The 20,068-nt window shown below is 46.2% G+C and overlaps 1 protein-coding gene across 6 annotated transcripts in view; it reads right to left on the bottom strand.

Annotated features, from left to right (window-relative positions):
- Window positions 1-20,068, bottom strand: part of ST7 (suppression of tumorigenicity 7) — a 596,792-nt gene that overhangs the window by 124,289 nt on the left and 452,435 nt on the right. The gene's annotated exons all lie outside the window — the stretch shown is intronic.

The following is a 20,068-nucleotide window of genomic DNA, read 5'->3' as shown; positions in this document are numbered from 1 at the left end:
ATGAAGTGCCCATCTGATAGATCGGTACCCTTCAGGTCTGATGCTGTGCTTTTAGCTGCTGGAACTGGAGCTCCCTCTGGCTTAGGAACTTCGATAGGGAACGGAAATTTCCCCATAGGAGCCCAGAGGCCCGATGAACTGTATAAACAGAATTTAGATTTGAGAGTTTTTCTATCAAGACATGTTGCATCTACACGAAATGACTCTCCGTTAAATCGTTCTGCAATTCTCATGGAAATGAAGTCAATTCCAGCCTTGAAGTACTTCTCTTCAGATGATATTGAGGCAGTGAGTTTTCCGCTTGAGACTGACACTAACACAGCGGCAATAGAACTGAAGTCAAGACTAGGACTGGATTTAATCATGGGTGAGGCGGCGGCCTGGGAGCAGAGGGGCCTGAAGATTTCTCAGACTTGTCCGGTACTTGTCTCCACTTACTCTCATCAGATAGTCAACCAAGAGCACATTCAGGGAGCAGTCACTAAGGATGTTCCCCAAACTACTTTAACGAGTATGTGGGATATGTTACCTGAAGTGATCTCGCAAGTCGTTCTTAAGAGGGGTATGACCCATCCGAAGCTTTAGGGTCGACTCAGGTTAATGTGCTATCGTGGAATACTAGAGGCTATGTATATTTCTCTGAGGAGCCTAGGAGATCAGAAATTTTTAAAACTTTAGACTTAATTCTTTTTCAAGAAACTTGGCTAACTTGTTTAGTGGGTATAGATGGATACTCTACGTTTCAACAGTTGGCTTTGGCTCCAGTGGTGGGCAGACCAATGGGGGGGTCTGCTGGTGGCCTCTAGTAATGAGGTGTTAAAATCCTCCGTTATCATTCCAAATAGTACTCAGGGGAGCCTCATGGTGAGTGTGTCTACGAGAAGCTCTAATCAATGTTTAAGTTGGATTGTGGTCAACCTGTATTGGAACCCAGGTGTTCTTCCACTATCTGAGTTTTTGCTTGCCCTTTCGGAGGGTCTACTTGATTGCTCTATGCGATACCCAGCAGATGACATTCTTATTGCCGGGTATCTCAATTCCCAATGTATTTCCACACTGGATCCTAGATCAGGCAACTGTAAATAGAAGTCTAGTAATGGCAAAATATGGTTAGAGTTTATGCAGGAATGGAATTTATTTATGCTGAATGGAAAGAACAGGGGGGATATTCCAAACTCCCCTTCTTGGCATAGAGGTTCCTCCTTTTCCACGATAGATTATTTCTTTGTCTGTAAAAATATTTTTGAAAATTGCTATAGCTTGATAGTTGGGGATGGGAACTACGATGACCATGCTATGTTGAAGGTGGTTCTGTCTTATGATTGTGTTCCAGTGGCCCCTCGTTATGACCATGAGCTCTTTATTAATAACTCTGGAAATGTTATTAGAAAATTTCCCAAGGGAGGACAACTACTAAACAACGAGCTGCGACATAAGACGAGTCATTTATCTGTTCAGAAAATGTCTGACATTTGCACTCCTAGTGTTTTTTTGAATTTTTTGTTTGATCAGGCTTCGGTGGAGCCTTCCTCACAGAAATCCCATAAGTTGCACAAACATTCCTTTAATGTTCAAATAATAGCTCGTAAAAATGAATTGAGGCGTCAGATATCTATTTTAAGGAGATCAGGCCTATGTGGGAAGGTATATGGGGAGGGAGTAGCAAAGTTAAAAAATAATTATAGGAATTGGCTTTGTGCCCATAAACATCTGGTATTTCAACAGGATGCGGAGAGAATGCTCTCTGCCCTATCTCTTAGGAATTCTCGAAATTTTTGGACACTGGTAGGTTTGAATGAGGTTACTCAGCACCAGAAACAAGACTCTTTTTTTCAAGAGGGGGTGTGGCTTTACCATTTTGCCAAGGTTTATGACTCTGAGGCCTTTATGTGCTGGGTTGTTGATGTAACGTCCAGTTGGTGTTTTGAGTTTAACGTTCTGGACATAGAATTGCTAATCAAGAAATCTTCAGCCTCCAGAGCGCCTGGTCCGAACGATTTAAGTAATTCGATCTTGAAATTGGACCCAGCTACGTGGGTGAAGGTTCTTAAGGCCCTCTTTGATAATATCATTACCCAAAAGAGAATTCCTGACTGAATAGTTATTCCTATTTATAAGAAGGGCGACAGGTTACTGGCCTCCAATTATCGCCCTATTTCTCTCCTAGACGCCGATAGTAAAATATTTTCGGGCATTATTCTAGGGGAATTGGAATCTTGGGCAAAAACAAAGGGAATTATTCCGAAGCAGCAATCTGGTTTTAGAAAGGGTCTTTCTACCTCACGGAATGGGTTGGTCCTGAGCTGCCGTGCTGCGAAGTCTTTTACCAAGGGTGGCCCTTCTCTCTTTGGAGCCTGGATTGATCTATCCCAGGCTTTTGATATGGTTGATAGGAACCCATTATGGGAAAAATTGGATGCCTTGGGAATTCCTCCTGGCTTACTTTCTATTCTAAGAGAGCTGCATTCTAACAACTATATGCGGGTTAGACTTGGCAGGTCCGGTTTGCTTTCCAATCCAATCAGGATAACTAGAGGGGTACGTCAAGGATGTTTACTAGTTCCACTGTTTTTTTATCCTCTTTATGGCGGATCTAGCTGCTTGGTTACAGGATATTGGGTTAATATCTCCTTCTATTGGTAATGCAAAAATTAATTGGCTAGCGTACGCTGATGACGTAGTAGTCCTGGATTATTCACAAGTGGGGCTGCAGCGTCTGTTATCCGCCTCAGGATCAATAAATTAAGAATAAACCCTCTAAAATCCAAGATTCTCCTATTCAAGAGGCCGAATAAAATAGTGAAGAATTTAGTTTGGAAGTTGGATCACTCTCAGGTAGAGGTTGTTTCAGAACTAACTTATCTAGGAGCCGAATTGAGATCCTTTCCATCTAAGAATAGTTTGCTGACTTCTATTGAACTAAAATTGGTCAAATTGGGTGCTCAGATGAAAAAAATTCACTCAAAGTTTTGCAGATTCACTATCCTTCCCCTTATAAGATTTTATATAGGGAAGGTAGTTCCCATAATTCTATATGGCTTGGATTACAATTTTGTAGCTTTGGAATTAAAATGGGGTGTAATTGAATCCAGGATTTGGAAACGTACGTTGGGTCTGCCAGACTGTGTCCCTATTGTCTGCGTGCGCTACAAGCTTGGCTTGTCGTCACTTAGATCATGGTTAGCATGGAAGTGGCTGACTCTTTATAGGCCAATTTTAGATCCCCCAAGAACTCCCTCTTTGGGGAAGCTGCTGTAGAGCTTAAACAAGGAAATAATGTTTTTCTGCATAGGCTAGAACTAACATGTTTGGAATTATTGTCTGGCTGTGACTCTGATGTAGAGTTGCTTCTACAGAACCCTAGAAAAGTGAAAGAAAAAATGAAATTGGCTGATTGGATTCATACCATTGATGATATGTGAAGAACTAAAAGATCAGCCTCTTTGACGTTACTGGATAAACGTTTATCGTTTATACCGGCTTATCTAAAGAAGTCCCCTAGTCCTTGGTTTAGATCTGCCTTTTTGAGATTTTGTTTAAATTTACTCCCTATCTTGGAATTATTAGCTATCAGAGATAAAGTAGAGGGAACTGCTCCAATATGTGACAGGTGTTCAAGTACTGAAGTCCAGACATTAAGCATTTACTTTCTAACTGTCCTGGGACCTGGAGCATCAGGGCAAGGTTTTTTGGTAGATTTCTTCATAATGAGTCTTATTTGAATACTGATGATTTTTGGGCAAGATTATCTTCTGGTAATGAGATGGTTTTATCAATGGAGATGGGAAGAGTTTTAAAGGAACTGAAGTTAGTAACAGTTTGATTTTTTGTTAATTTGTGTTAGTTAGAATTTCTTTTATACTTTCTCTTCCTTTTTTCTATGATGTATGTTTTTATTCAAATTTTGTAAACTGTTTGATTAATATTATTTTTTGTTTAAATTGATTCATGTTATTACATTGTGTGTTGAAATGTGTTAAAAGTCAAATTTTGGCTATTGCACTATAAATAAAAATATAAAAAAAGAAACCCCTTGGCCAACCCAAGCAACTCAGCTAACTACCCCCCAAACGTCAACCACTTTGTATCTTTAAAATCCCAAAACATTCATTTACCAATACTTCTGGAGATGACTGAACCAGTGCACCAATCAGGGGTAATCATTTCAAGTTGCAAGCTACGAGCCCGCCATAGAAATGTACCCGCTCGGCCCCTCAATTCTACACAGAGCACACTACTTCTGACCTGCCAAGATGGAGCCCTGCACCAGTCTTAGTGCACATCAGCCAAGAGATTAAACTAAAGACCGGCAGGCAATTTGGGAAGGCTGGGAATGGGCCTATCATTGATCACAGAGATCCTGACTGGACAGAAATAACACTCATCGCCCTTCCTCGCAACCTGGCTTGTAGATGGTTTTTTGGGGGTATTTGTATTGCGCTTTAATCCCAGACTCCCAAGTGCAGGACTGTGTACATAAACCCTGCTGTATGCATTGTCTTGTTCCCAGGGCGGGCATGTAGCCCTTGAGCTGTCCTCCAGGCCCCACATAGTTTGCAAGGGCTCCAGTCTCTCACCCCCTCATCTGCAACACAGTACTCACCTGCTTTAACTATGCAGATGGCATGCAAATTCTTTACAAGGTTTAAGTTACTTACCTGTAACTGTTGTTCTCCAGCATGGGTCTGGCATGGATTCACATGCTCATGAATATTCCCTGTCGTCAGGCTGGGAACGCTCGTTAAAAGAAAAAAGTTTCACTTTCACTTTAAAACTGTATTTCTCCTCTAAACCAATCACTGTCCTCTGGGTCATACTGCCCCCATCCAATGACAGTCCTCTTCCTAAGCCCCACCACTGGTGGCCATCTTCAGATTTGGTAAGCACGTAAAGAGACAGTATGAACCAAGAAGAGCCACAGAGGGAGGGTTTGCATGTGAATCCATGCCAGACCCATGCTGGAGAACATTATTTACAGGTAAGTAACTTAAACCTTCTCCAGCATGGGTCTGTCATGGATTCACATGCTCATCAATAACGATTACACAGTAGTACATATAGACAACCACGAGAAGTGGCAAAGGCTCAACAGAAGCAATCAATAAACACCTCTGGAACAGACTCAATTCACACAAACAGGTTGCGTAGCACTGCTTGGCCGCCGACTCAGGACTCCTCCCTGGAATCCCTGTTGACGGAGTACAACCTCGTGAAGGTGTGCGTGGACCTCCGCCTAGCAGCCCTGCAGATGTCGAGCAGGGGCACATCAGAGAGAAATGCTGTTATAGCTGCGATGGCTCTGGTGGAGTGGGCTCTCGCACAGACTGGCAGATGCCTGCTAGCCAGTCGATGACAGTGCATGATGCAGCCGGAGAGCCACCTGGAGATGGAAGCCTTCAACAAGGCCCTTCCCTGATTTACAGATCCAAAGTTGACAAACTGAGAAGTCTTCTGAAAATCCTTTGTACGTGCCACGTAGAATTTCAAGGCACGAGCACCGTCCAGCGAATGCCAGGCCCTCTCCGCTAGCGACGACTGATTCAAAAAGAAGACAGGCAACACCAAAAGTACGTTGAGGTAGAATTACAACTGTACCTTTGGCATAAAGGTAGGGTGTGTACACAGTACCACCCTTGAAGCGTGGAAAGAAAAGTAAGGCAACTTGCAAGACGGGGCCTGAATCTCCCCAACTAGCCTTGCCGAGGTGATAGCCAGGGAGGAACTGTCCCTCCCACGTGAAAGAGAACATGTCCCCCAAGCGCCCCAGTCGAGGGAACCTGCTGGCGAACCTCTGGCACTTGGTGTTGGCTGCCGTAGCAAAGAGATCAATCTGAGGTCGTCCCCATTTGCCAAACGGCAGATCCACCTGGTCCTGGTGAAGCTCCCACTCGTGGCAAGAATGCAGTGCCCTGCTGAGCGAGTCCGCGGTGGTGTTCTTGACTCCCGCCAGGTGAAACGGAATGAGGAACATGCATTGGTGAATGGCCCACTGCCACAAGTCCTGGGACTCTTTGGAGAGTGCAGGACATGGGGTCCCCTCTTGCTTCCAGAAGTAGAACATGGTTGTGGTGTTGTTTGTGAAGATCCTCACCACCTTGCCTTTCAATGACAGCAGAAAAGACTTGAGAGTCCAGAATACGGCCCGAAGTTCTAGGACGTTGATGTGTAAGTCCTTTTCCTCCGGTTGCCAGAGGCCTCTGATGTGCAATTGCCCATCCAGGAACTCCAAGAGAGGCCTCATGCGCAGTCTGCAGAGGCAAACAAGATTTATGCGGGAGGACAACAAGTGACTTGATGGATTGCACCATCGCTGCCTGGGCTGACGACAAGCACTGCTCTTTGCCTTGTATGGTTTTCACCCTCTCCTCCGAGGGAGACGCCAAGCATGTCACTGTGTTGAGCAGTGCAGCTAGGAATAGAGCATCCTAAGATGGCTCCAAGCAAGACTTTGGATAGTTTACAGAGAACCCCAGCTCCGTCAGCAGACATACGGTCCTCGATTGACAGGAACCTCGAGCGAGCACGCACCAGCCAGTCATCCATGTAGGGATATACATGGATGCCCTGCAGACGAAGATGTGCTGCCACCGGAGCCAGACACTTCGTAAACACCCGCAGGGCCAACTTCAGGCCCAAAGGCAGAGCCTTGAACTGGTAGTGCTGTTCCTAAACCACTAATCGCAGGCACTTGCGCTGCTTTTTGTGAATGGGAATGTGGAAGTAGACGTCCTCCAGGTTCAACGACGTCAGAAAATCCCCGAGCTCCAGCTGGCCGATCATGTGCTGAAACGTGACCATCTGGAACTTTTGAGACTTTAAGTACTTTTTGAGATGACGTAGATCCAGAATCGGCCTCCAACCCCCTGTCTTCTTTCGAACGCATCTGGAATATACTCCAGAGCCCCAGAGTCGCTGGGGGACGTGCGCTATTGCCCCTTTCCGCAACATGGACCACACCTCCTGCAGAGGCTGCGGTCCGTGTAATTCTTGTCGCTGAATCAGAGAGATACAAGGACACTTGCGTTGGAACTCCAAGGTGTGCCCCTGTCCTACAGCGTCCAGCACCCATCCATCCGTGGTGATGTTCTCCCACGTGCAGACGAACTTCGCACTAGGGTGCGTAAGTGGGGGCCTGGGACCACAGCCGGTTCAGTGGGGGGAGGTGTTCTGCCTTGTGGACGGCGCTGCTCTTGACCTCCGCTGCCTTGAGAGCGCCGCCTGTACACTTCTTGAGTGGAAGAGCGTGAGGGCTGCATGTAAGGGGTACTATAACCCTTTGAAGATCTTCTTGGCTTTCCTCTGGAGGAGTGAAATGATGAGGACCGTCTCTGCTGCAAGGTTCCCAGGGAACATGCCGTCTATATGTCGGTATTTATAGCCTGTAAAGACTTGTTGACTGCCTTTCCGAAGGTTTTCCCAGTCAAACGGCATATCCAGCACCTTTGTCTGAATGTTCTCGTGGAAGTTAGTAGCCTTGATGGCACAGTGATACCCTGTTCCCCTTCTGGCGAAAACCTGTGTCTGCGATGTCCACCAGCACCGTGATGGTGTGATCCGAGGCCACTTCACCCTCCTGAAAGAGTTCCAGTGCCTCGACCTTCTTATCTTCAGGTAGGAAGTCCAGGATAGGGCCCAGCTTGTACCAGAGTTCCCAGTCATAACGGGACAAAATGGCTAGGGCGTTCACTGCCTTGATTGTAGAGGGTGCCATGTAAAATATCCTCTTGCCCATTGCATACAGCTTCTTCCCTTTCTGGTCTGGCGGTACCATGGTTGCCGATGACGGGTTCAACGAGCGTGTCCTACCTGCGGCCGAGACCACCGAATCCGGCGAGGGCTGAGATCTTAGGTGGCTGGGCACTGAGTCGGCTACCCTCTGCTTCCTTTCCAGTCCGTCCCCTTTCTTCGGGACTGTACTTGTATTCTTCATAAGGGCTAGGCCCTCTTCCTTCCCAGATGTCGTCCCGGAAGGGAACGTACATAGTGGTCTTCCTCCTTGACTCGCGTTGTTGGTACAGTAAGCACTCCTTTGTCTCCTCTTGGACTAAGTGAAACAGTTCCAAGGCCCTCGAGATGACCGAATGAAAATATCCAACTTCGTCCGGAGAGGAGGCCCTATGGGGCTCATCTGGGTGCAGAGTCTCCCCGTCCGCTGCAATGAAATCGTTGTCCTCGTAGGTACCAGATGCCGTGGTAGCTGTGTCCGTGTGTGGATCCGGAGCTCCGGTAGGAGTCTTGTCGTGATGAGGGGGTGGTAGGGGAAGGGTCGTGTGATGCCAAGGGCCTGCGCCCCCCTTCGACTTTCTCTTCCGAGCGGGAGAGTGTACCCTCAGAGGTTCTAGAGGTGCCGGCCCTGACAGCGGCATCCTTAGTTGGATCTCGGTGACCAGCGTGTGCAGGGCGGAGAAGAGCAGCATCCCTCATAAGGATCTTTGTCCTCGTCGGTACTGGAATAGATCTGCACCAGTCTATCCTCAGTAGCCTGCCGGTCCGCAGACATGGGAGGCTCCACAGGTGGGACAGCTTCCCTCGCCCTCTCAGGAGAATGTTGGGCCGGAGTGGCTGCCTGGTCTCTCCCTGGCGCCAGTTCCTTCCCCGCTGCTTCTGCAGCCTTATCACACCTAGGGGGCAAAGACACCCAACTGGGCTGCTGCCACTTCTTTCCTGGACCGCTCTCTTTCAGAACAGCGGTGGACGTTGTTGACGACAAAGTGCTTGCGGCTGCCTTCGTCGACAGTGCTGCCGCTGAAATCGTTGACTTGGCCTTGGTTGAAGCCTTATCTGGCTTCGACGAGTCCACCCTGGACTTTTCCCTCGTCGGACTATCCACGGACACACAGAGTTTGGACGGCGTTAGCGACTTTCTCGTCAAAGACGCTCCTGTCGTCGGCAGACTCACCATGGAGGGTGATGGCGAACGCCTTTTGCCCGACTCGGGAACCGCATCAGCGACAAACCCAGCAGAGCTAGCGTCACAGAGGTTGGCCTTCTGTTGGACCCCTGCACGCAGGACGTCCTCAAAGGATCTCGACTTCCTCCCAGAGGGAGAACAATGCTCGGACCGGCTGGTCCTGGATGAGGCTTGGCCCTGCCCCGAGGTTGCAACAGAGACCTTGCGTCACGCCGACAGTCTGCTGCATCTGTCTTTCTTGTTTTATTTCTTGAAAAACCACAGCATAACTCACAACTCTCCTCATCGTGGTCCCGATGCAGGCAGTACAAGCATTTATGCTGTCGATCTTCTACAAAGACGTTTATTAAACCACACTTCACGCAGCGTTTGAAGAGGCTGTAGCCTTCTTTCTTCTCCTCAGCCATGCTGAAAGGGCGCGAAGTAGGCCCCAAAGCCGGGCCTTCTTGAAACTTCGATGATCTGACCGTGGATGAAGATCTTCGCCAGTAGCAGAGCCTCTGCCGGTCTTTATCCTTCTCGAAGACGATGAAGCAAAAACTAGTCAAAATCTAACTATTTTGCAAAAAGTTTCCAAAAAACCACAAAATTAGCTTGGAGAGCAATCTAAGGACTCCCAACACTGAAGGGTGCAGTAAAAATCAGAAGATGGCCACTAGGGGCAGGGCTTAGGGAGAGGACTGTCATTGGATGGGGGCAGTATGACCCAGAGGACAGTTATTGGTTTAGAGGAGAAACACAGTATTAAAGTGAAAGTGAAACTGTTTTTTCTTTTACCAAGGATTCCCTGGGTGACAACGGGGAATATTCATGAGCATGTGAATCCATGTCAGAGCCCATGCTGGAGAAACTTACCAATGACTTAGCAATGGACGTGACAGACCACAACACAGAACTTGCACACGTGTACTCTTGGAAGACTACCAGCAGGTTTAAGCTCAACGCATGCAAAACCAAACTCATGATATGCAGCGCGTTACCACCAAAACCCAAAAGAATCCCCCTGGCTGGAAAAAATGGGGCCTGTACCCACTCTCTACCTCTAATTTTATGAGTCTTGGAATCACAATGGACTGGGACCTCATGCTAGAACCACAGGTTAAAGTCGTCATAACGGTTTGTTCCTTCCTAATCTGCACCTCAGAACAGGGCGTGCCCTGCCTGACCTTCAGACATATGGCAATGACAGTCATCTCAGTACTACTACCAAAATATGCCAACATCATTTCCCTTTGACTCCTGAAATATCTACTTAACAGACTATAAAGAGTTAAAAAAGAAGCAGCCAGATTCATCCTAACTTGTACCTAAAGTGTATGTGAATATCGGACCCCCAGTGGAGGCTTTAGGGATATGAACCTCAAAGTATCAGTCTCTGTATGGAGGCAAGGTTTACTGTCATTACTCTGGTACAACCCCCTGCCAATTCAGTTGCACACTGGCCCAGTCACCTGAAGCCTGATTGTGTGTGACAGTCTGACTTAGTGTCTGTAACTTGCCTGCACATAGTTGAGGCTGTGTTATGTCAGAATGGAGACACCAGAGGTTGTATGGGAGTCTGCCTGACCCTCATATTAAAATGTAGCTCAGTTTAGGAGACGTGTGACTTTTCATGAATACTCAAGAGGACCGGGCTCCAGCACTGTAGGGCCGCTCTCCTCCTGATTGAGAAGTCTGACTTAGTGTCTGTAACTTGCCTGCACATAGTTGAGGCTGTGTTATGTCAGAATGGAGACACCAGAGGTTGTATGGGAGTCTGCCTGACCCTCATATTAAAATGTAGCTCAGTTTAGGAGACGTGTGACTTTTCATGAATACTCAAGAGGACCGGGCTCCAGCACTGTAGGGCCGCTCTCCTCCTGATTGAGACTCTTCGTTATGTAAAAAAGCAACTACGTTATTTCAATGTGCTTCCAAGACACTTCTGTAGTCCAGAAAACCCCAAAACACACCAGTCAAAAACAGCATTCTATGATGCGAATTCCTCTTGAAAGTGTGCACATGGTCCTCTGCACGCGATAGACTCCTCAGGAGAAGACACTTGAGGTGCACCTCCTCAGTGATAGATTTTGGTGTGAGAGCGCCAGCTGTTGATACACTAGTTTCCCTACAGTACTGCTATCTGTGGCGGTCACGAAACACAGAATGTTCCATAACCAACTATTATTTAGCAATTTACTAAACTGTGCCAAAGCTGCATTAGCGCCGTTGCAGACGAAAACCCTTTGAAAACGTGTGTATCTTTAGTACTGACAAGCTCAGACCACTCGGGGCAACTGGGATTCATGTTTGTTTGACTGGCAAACGCAACAAATTGGAAAGAACCCCTTGACATTTCCTGTCATATCCTGAGCAGCTATACAGATAATGGTGCATATGAGCACCAAAAAATAGCCCTCTTTTTGTCAATAAAAACAGTATTTTTTGCCATGGTGACAAGTCGTTAGAAATGACACATACAACCAATTATTTTTTAAGGTGGCTTATTGCCTTTGTCAGGATGGATGGTTGTTTGTTTGGCATTTTTACAGTGTCCCTAACACAATTAAATAGTCTCTCCAGAGTGTAAGTGGGGCATGGTATCACAAGTGAAGACCGACACAAGAGATGCAATTTTCAAGGGTATTTATTGAACACAAGGGTTGGATAAACTCCTATCTGTCCCTAACTCTAAATATTGGAGCACGCTCTACGATCAAACAATAAACACAACCAGTCTTAGTAGTGTCCGTCAAAAAAAGATGGCCTATACTAAAGAAACCTATTGCCTGCCCTTATACTACTACAACAAATGAGTGCATGGGATAATGCAAATGTAAAGGAAAACAGTGGTCTAACAAAGAATCAATGCGAGTGAGTCAGCTTTCCTTCCCACATTGGACAGCATGCAGAAGGTGGTCCCCTTAAACAAGATGACAGACTTGGGCTCAGGTTCTCAAAACAAAGACAGTTCAAAACGTGGATCGAGACACGCTTGGCCTTCCACGTTGAAGCCACTTATTCCAACTTTCTAAAGTTCTTTCACAGTTCAACAAACATTCACTCAGGTCTCCCTCGGCCAGGCCCAGACCTCTCAAAGCAAAAAAGTTCACCTGGTATCCCTCAGTAGGGCTCGGACCTTTCAATCACAGCACTTGCAGGAGTTCCCTTCCCCAAGTTTAATTCACATTCTTTAGGGGTTCCCTTCCCCTTACTTATCACATTTTATGACTCCCTCAGTCAGGCTCAGACCTTTTCCAGATGTCGAAGACTTTCGAATGTGCAAGGCTTTTACTATATACCTCCGCAGGACCACTTCGACTTTCCCTTCAGCTCACACTCTTGTGTTATTTGCCCAAGTGTCTCTTGATCTGGGTAGTTCAATATCATAAGCACAAAAAAATGTTCAACAGTCACCTTTTCACTTCCTCCTTTTTGCAGGGGTTAATCCTGATCATTATGCATTTTAGAGTTCATTCACTTTGTCGCTTTATAACAAAACATTTCACCTTTCGCAGAGACTTTCGAGTGGGCTACTTCCTTTAACCGGACTATTCCGCTACTCTGTATCACTGGCTCTTCGCTGTCGCTGTTTCCTCGAACTGCAAGTTCCACAATACAACAGTCACTTGCTACAGTTGTCACTTGACATATCACAAACCGGGCTCTCTTCCATTGCGCACGAGAACTCATTGGTTGTCTTCACCTTCTTTCTCATCAGTAAGTCCTGGGCTGAGAAGGATCTGTGGTTCTGCCCTCTGCTCTGTGGCTCCCCGTAGCTTTCCTGAAATCCGTTCGAAGCCATTATGAAAGGGCTGTCCTTTCCTGTGCCCAGCCTTGCTCTCTTAACTTCTCAGGGCTTCTCTCAATAGTGTTTGGACCACTCTTGATTTACAAAAATGAATGTCTTTGGACTTCACATCCCAGAATGCAACAGTCTGAGTTTTGCTCCCATTTCGCCAACTTCACCAAATGGCATCCAGGCAGTTTTGGGAGCTGCAGGGTGTTAAAGAGGATATCTTTCTGAGGTCAGGGTCTTCCCGCTTGCCCCTCAGATACCTAGGCTTGATTGTCTGGCCCAGGGGAGGAGCTCTGGCTTCAGCACTTGCAGGTAGCCCCAGCTGCCCTTGGTGAGTCAGAGCTCCCTCGCCATACTGCCCTTTCCCTGTACTCGCAGGTGCAGTGCTGAGCTAGTCCTTCTCCCTCTAGGTCCTCCAGGGTTATTTCTGCTCTGGCTTTTCCTTCCTGGTCTCTGTGCTTCATCCAGCATCCCCAGCTCGCGCAGAGTGTGTCTGTGTGCTCTGTCTTTCATACTATCTGGGAGGCTTAACAGGTTTCAGGTGGGAATGATTGTTAAGGGAGGCCTGACCTCATTACGATACAAAATGGCGACTGCCCATAGGAATCCCCGGTGCATAGGTTCCTATGGGTAATCTTTATTACTCCCTTTTGCTTCTTCCTCGTCGCAGTGGTTTTGGAAAAGAGCAATTGTGGGGGATTATGGGGGTTGTAGTGTTCCCGGGTAATTATGTGAAAATTGGGGAAAATGTCGTCAGGTTGGGGAGGATGGAGGTATGGTTGTGGATAAATGGGTTTTGGTTTCCCATAAGGCTCTCACCTTCTTTAATTTAAGGAAAAGAGCTGGAGGAGGATGGGAATTGGTTTATACTATCCCTTGAAGACTGAGGGGATGTTGGGTAGGGTGTGCTGGAAAGGATGGAATACCGCATCTCTCCCGAGGGTGGTACTCCTGCAGTCCTCAAGTACCTCCTTGCCCAGGTGGATCCTCCCTCAGTTATCCACCCCCAGGCGCGATGGTCCTTCCTTGGCCACCGGAGCAAAGGATCCCCGGAGCCTACAAGGGAGAACACCCTCCGGTTTCAAACAAGAGCAAGGGCCTCTCTTTCCACACACCCCATATCCCACATACAGATACCTATACAAAAAGATGTTTCATTCTGGTCAATCAAAAGTGCACGATCAAAATGAAAACATTCAAAACACGATATGTGGTATTTGCATGTTAGTGACTGGACACTTTCCCCTTTTCTGTGGCTAGTGATCTGTCTTTTCATTCTCCCTCTTTCCCTGTGTCAGTAGCTCGGCCATGCCTTTATCCTCGTTTTCCAGGTCACAGTTTCAGCCTTTTCTCAATGCACTCTCTCTTTAGCCAGGACGTCTACCTTTTTTCCTTCCACCCTCTCCTTTGGTCTGTGGTTTTTGTTTCTCTCATTCTCGCTGTGCACAGGCTCTGCCTTTACTTTGCTACCGTTCCACACGCCATAGCCTCAAGTCTTTCTTACCATCTCCTCTTGAGATGAACTGCCTTGCTCACAGTCTTTCCCTCCTCCATGTTTCATCTTCCATCTTTCCCCACTCTTCAGTTTCTTTCACTCTATCTTCCTTCACTCTCCTAATTTGTAACGCCTCTCCACCTTACTTCACTTTCCAGGTTTTTCCTTTGTTTTCACCCCACTCTACTCTGACGTTTCTTTTTTACCCAACCTTCCTTCACTCTCTGGACTGTCTCTTTCACTTTTCACTTCACCTGCTGCCACACTTGTGGTTTTCCAATCTGCCGACTCCTCGTGCCCCTGATGGTCATCTCCTCCATCCAACAGTTGTCGCCTCATCCAATATGACAATGAATTAACTATGCACTCCAAAACTCCCTTTCACTGTTGTTGTGGGACCTAGCCTTTATATAGGGGTTGTACTGGAAATGTCACATGTTCTATCTGGGCATGCTCACTGCCAGGGATGCTTTGTGGTCTGAGACTTTAAATATGTCAGCTGCCATTTTGGACTTTGTTTCTCTGCAGAGCTGAAGGCAACTGTGGTGGTACTAAGAGACAGTTTTATGGGAGGGCAAAAGAGGCACTTGCCCCAGGGCCCCACAAGGTTACCTGATCTAAAGAAGTAAGATTCCATTGTTCACCGGACCTAAATAGCACATGTCAGGATATTTTATGGTGTGCTGCAGAGGCTTTAAATCTATTGCCTGTCTATTTTATTAGTACATTCTGCCTTGATCAATTCATCATGTAATGCTTTCTGTGTTCACCGTGGTATGGATAGTTTGTGTGTTTCTCATGGCACAACTCTGTAGTATTCTTTCCTCCCTGTGAGAATTATGTTGATCATGTGCAATAGCCAAAGTTGAAATGCATATTTATAAATTGAGTGCCACAATAGTTTAGAAGTTAGCTCAGTGTCTTAAGCACTCATTCCTGAAATATGCGTTTATATACAAGATTAGAACCATAACATTCCAGCAAGGCTGGCTGAATCTATCCTATGTCTGAAGTGTATAAACATGCCTGCATATGTACTTGGTTTTGCAGCACAACAGGTGCTATTATCAGCAATGTACTTGCACCAGATAAGGGTTGCTATACAAACTAACGTTATTCGTATGGTGACGGTCTAGAAATTGGTTTGTTCAGATGGGGTGTTGTAAAACCTAGGCAATCACCTCCAAGGATCAGCATTAACTGTTAGTCCAAGAGGTAAATAAGTATCAGCATTCAAGACTGTAGAACCAAAGAGTTCATGCTTATATCCTGGCTTTGCCAGCAGACGATGCAGTGATCCTGGTCAAATCACCTATAATCTCAAATATTACTGTGCTGTCTTCTGTGCCGTTTACCTTATTAGCCCATTACTTGATCTTTATTCTTATGCAGACCTTTGTGTGGAGGGGGTGGTAGACAGAAGAGAGCAGACCAGATGTAGCAGGCCTCGGGGAAGCATATTTTAAGATCTGCTCGTTTGACAAAAAAAGGTTTGCATTTTTGTAAAAGTCAAAGGTTTTTCTGCACGTTTATAAATGACAATTACACAGCCAGTGTTTTTGAAGTATTCAAAGCTTTAAAATACAAAAGACAAACCCAGATTAAATCTGTTAAATTTAACTGATGGGTATGCTGGTACTTATATACTTCCCTTGAGGATGGAGATAATGAAGCTACAATAATTCCCATTTTATGTAACGCACTTCTGTGATATTTTGTTTTAAAAAATTGTCATGTTTGGTAATATGATTTGTGTACTTTCCAAGTCGGTTTTATAAAATGAGATTATTTTGGTTCATGGTAAGAACTGGAAAGGAAAAGTGTTCAAATGAAGAAATGCAGAGTTGGTGCACATCTTCCTTCACCCCCCAACCAATGTGTGATCCTCGGCATCTTATTTAATCTTGTATTGCCTAACCTATCAAAACTGCCAGTGCTTAAGCCTTTCAAAATTGTCATCCCTTCAGAGTGATTTCCTTCTCAGGGTATGACTTTCAAAAAAGCCTCACTCAGGGTTTCACTGGCTATAGTGTTGCTTCCACTATAATAGTGAGCATTGATACATTGCACACCACAAGCACGTGTTCCTTTGATGGCTAATGGCAACACTATTTCAAAACCATGTCCCACTTCTAATCTCAGGCTGTCTGAAGACATGCACCTTCCTGGTAGTTTATAATCTGCATCCACTATCCATGCTGTGGTATGTGTAGCTTTCTCTTCCCTTACAATTGGTCTCCTCTATCCATGCTTGAGCACTTTTGCATTCTGTGAGGCAGCTAATGTGAGTTCTCTGTCTATTCTGGGTTACATGTACCTTTTACATACGGTCCTGCATTAATACTACAGGCTGCATATCTTCACTGATGCTACTGATAAAAAGTATCCTGTTTCTATATACTAGAAGAGAAATAACCTCTTCGTAGACTGCTAATGTTGGCCTTCTAATGCTACTTGTTTATCATTCTGATTAGAGCAAGAATGAAGAGGGTAAGGAGACTTGAAGGAAGTAAAGATGCTTATTCTGAATGCTGCGAGGCAGCATATCCACCTATAGATTGTGATCATGACGAGGGGGCTGGGGCAGTAACCAGATATTCGTGATCACTTAATTCGATACATTTGATAGTAGGGGGGCAAAGGTGTCTGTGCCCAGGGCCCCAAAAGTGCTTAAGATGGGCCTGATGGTCCTGCTCTCTTAGCTATCACTCTCTGACTGCCTTCTTGAAGTCCAATTTGGCCCTTCCCTGTATCCAGCACTTTAATGTGTGTACTGTTTAGGCCTTTATTTTAACTGGGAGATTGGAAAAATGGTCTGTAGTGCATTCTTTGCTGTGTCAGTGTTCCTCCCACTGATTCGCACAGGACACTCTCTTGCTACTGGGATGCAGCTGTGGGAGAAAACAGGAGTTTACCTTTCCTCAAGTCTCCCCCTAGGATGGGAAAGGAAGAGAGTTCTCCCGCTATCTCTGGTCGTGCATAGAGAAGAGTTGTGCTTCTTCCTGTCAACCTTTGCGTTGGAAGGGAGAGAAGTGCAGGCCGTTCATCACTGTTCTCTTGAGGGCGGGAAAGGCACTTTTTTTGGGCCGATTAAGGTTTCCGCCATAGTCCTCCTTCCCTTGGACTTGCAGGTGCATTTCCTGGTTCCGCTTCAGGTTCTGCTTCTGTGAAAGGGTGGAATTCTGGGACACGTGGTCCCTATTGGTTTTAGTCCGTTCAAATGGTCTGGGAAACTTGCTCTTGGGATATGTCCCTTAGTGTCCTTCCTGGCATTGATGGCTTTGGGGACCTGCTGATACAGCTCTCCCGTTTCCGTGTCACAATGACCGGAGGTCATGGCGTAGGTATTCAACGAAAATACTGTATTTAAGGGAGCGAGGGTTGCAGGGGTGTCCCCCGCTCCGCTTATATCTGTATTTTGGTGTGCAGGGGTTGCAGAGGTGTCCCCCGCATACACAACATGTGTTGCAGGGGTAAAACAAAACAAAATATGTCAAATTACAAAATGTAAACCTATTGTGTTCGTGATTTTGTAGTTTGAGATTTTGGTTTTCGTGATATTAACGTACATCCCACAACGTACAGTGCACAATAAGGGAAAGGTGGATACTTGGGGTTCAAGAAGATATGAATATCAGGCAGGAATCCTGCACATGATGCCAGATTCCACCCGCTTCTAAGCATTGCAATAATAGACGTTATTATCCAATTCAATGGTATTCAATGTATGGCCCTGGGAGGATTAACAGCCGAGTCTGCCCAGCCGGGAGTCTGACTTGCAGATCACAGGCTTGCCCCATAACAACGGCAAGCATTTATGAGAGTGAAACTAGCTGGCATTACATTTATTTTTTAAAAAACACTTTATTTTTGGTTCAAAGGCATACAAGTATATCAAAACAGTTCAGAAACAGTAAATTAACTTTCTAAGGTTGGAACAGAAATGCACAAACACCCCCAGGCAGCCAGAGGGTAAATGCTGATATGGTTACCTTTATTTTGCCTGTACCAATGTTGCATTTATATGCCTGGGGACTATTTTAATGTATTAATGCATTAATTAAAGGAAATTTTTTATCTTATGGGCAGCACCTAATAAATTATAATAATTGTGTAAATGTGTTAGCTCCTAGGGGCACACATCTTAACTCACAGGTGAGTGGCGACATTTAGTCATAAGAGCTCGTAGAGGCAAGATGAGATTTTTGAGTGCCCCTCTCCACCGCTCCCAACATTCACTTAGTACTGAGACGAGGATGAGGTGCGGAGCAATACCGAATGACCATTGGAACCACTTTCACCAGTCTAGTGGTTCACGACATTTGATTAGAGGAACCAGATAAAAACTGAAGAGGTCTTGGCATGCTAACAGGCCCTCCCCGGAGCAACCGCGAGAGGCAGGAGGAACCCAAAATGCAGGCAGTGCTCACTGGGACGCCAGGAACAAGGAGAGAGAGTGAGGCCGGGCCAGGATGGGAGGACCACACAACCTGCAGGCAGACTAAAGCTCTGGGTGCCCCCAAAGGCCCGGGAAGCACGAGAGAGCCAGACCACACTGTCCCAGAAGGAAAGAGGACTGTGGAGCCACCGCAGAGCAGGGGAAGCTCCAGAAAGATACGAAAGCCCAGTGAACGAGCCCAGCTGCCTCAAGGGAGCCGACAACCGCGCAAACCACACCACAAGGTACACAGGTAGCTGGGAAGGCACAGAAAGCTCAAGGAGCTGGTGCCACAAGTCAGAAGGTGGGAAAGGAGGGTCTGGGACCCTAATGCAATGGAAGAAAAGCAAAGAAGTGCATAGAAATGTACTAAGGCTTGGCAGGAGAGTGTAACATTCCCACAAAAAGAAAAACTAAGATCAGAATTGCGATTGTGAGACTTGCACCCAAATAAAGAGAACTGGAACTTGATGGACAGATCATATAGTGCTTGGCAGGTTAGTGAACCAAGCCTGTAGGACCCACTACAGCTTGGGAAGCACAAAGGCAACTCTTCTTTGTCACAGTACTTGGTGAGAGGGAACCAAGTATGCCCCCCAGGGTCAGGGTCCCACTACAGTTTGGAAAGTGCCCAGGCTACCCTTCTTTATCGCAGTACTTGGTGAGAGGGATCCAAGTCTGCCCATCAGGGTCAGGTGCCCACTGCAGCTTGGGAAGCGCCCAGGCTACTCTTTTTCGTCGCAGTACTTGGTCGGAGGGAGCCTGGTCTAACCACTAGGGGCAAGGAACCACTACAGCTTGGTAAGTGTGCCCAGGCTATTCTCCTCCATTGCAGAACCTGCGAAAGAGAACCAGGTGTGCCCACCGTAGCCAGGGACCCACTATAGATTGGGGAGTGCATCCATGCTGTTCTCCTTCAGTGCAGTATACAGCGAGAGGAAGCCAAAGCTGGACAAGAAGGTTCTGGGACCCCAAGGAACTACATTGCAAGCTTGATGTAGGCTAGGGGAAGGGAGACATTTTCCCCAACAGCCAACGAGTGGGTGAAAACACTTTGTGAAAGACTCACTAAGGTAAGAACTGCTGTATGTCCTGGGGAAGGGAGTCATTCCTTTGGACCAAGGAGACATCTCCTTTGATTTATTTAATTTAGCATTAAAGGGACAGAGTGAGAATTTTGATACTGGACATTGGGACTTTTGCTTTGGACATTCTCACACTAGTTAATTCAATTCAGGCAGGGAAACCCCTCTTAGAGCTATAGGGCAAGGTAGGGTTTTTTTTCCTTTTTACATCTGAATAAAAGTTTTGAGCAAACACTAGGACCCTTCTGTGTCAGAGTCTTACTTCTGCTCTCTTACAACATGCATCGTGGCACAAGACGATCATCTTTCCTGTGCTTATACTGAAAGGAATAACAGTTATACGTTAAGTGATTTGGGCCAA

The sequence above is a fragment of the Ambystoma mexicanum genome, chromosome 12 (assembly GCF_040938575.1).
Source record: "Ambystoma mexicanum isolate Mex_15411 chromosome 12, UKY_AmexF1_1, whole genome shotgun sequence".
Taxonomy (NCBI): Eukaryota; Metazoa; Chordata; class Amphibia; order Caudata; family Ambystomatidae; genus Ambystoma; species Ambystoma mexicanum.
Note: the sequence above shows the minus strand (reverse complement) of the source record. Positions and strands in the feature narration are given on the sequence as shown.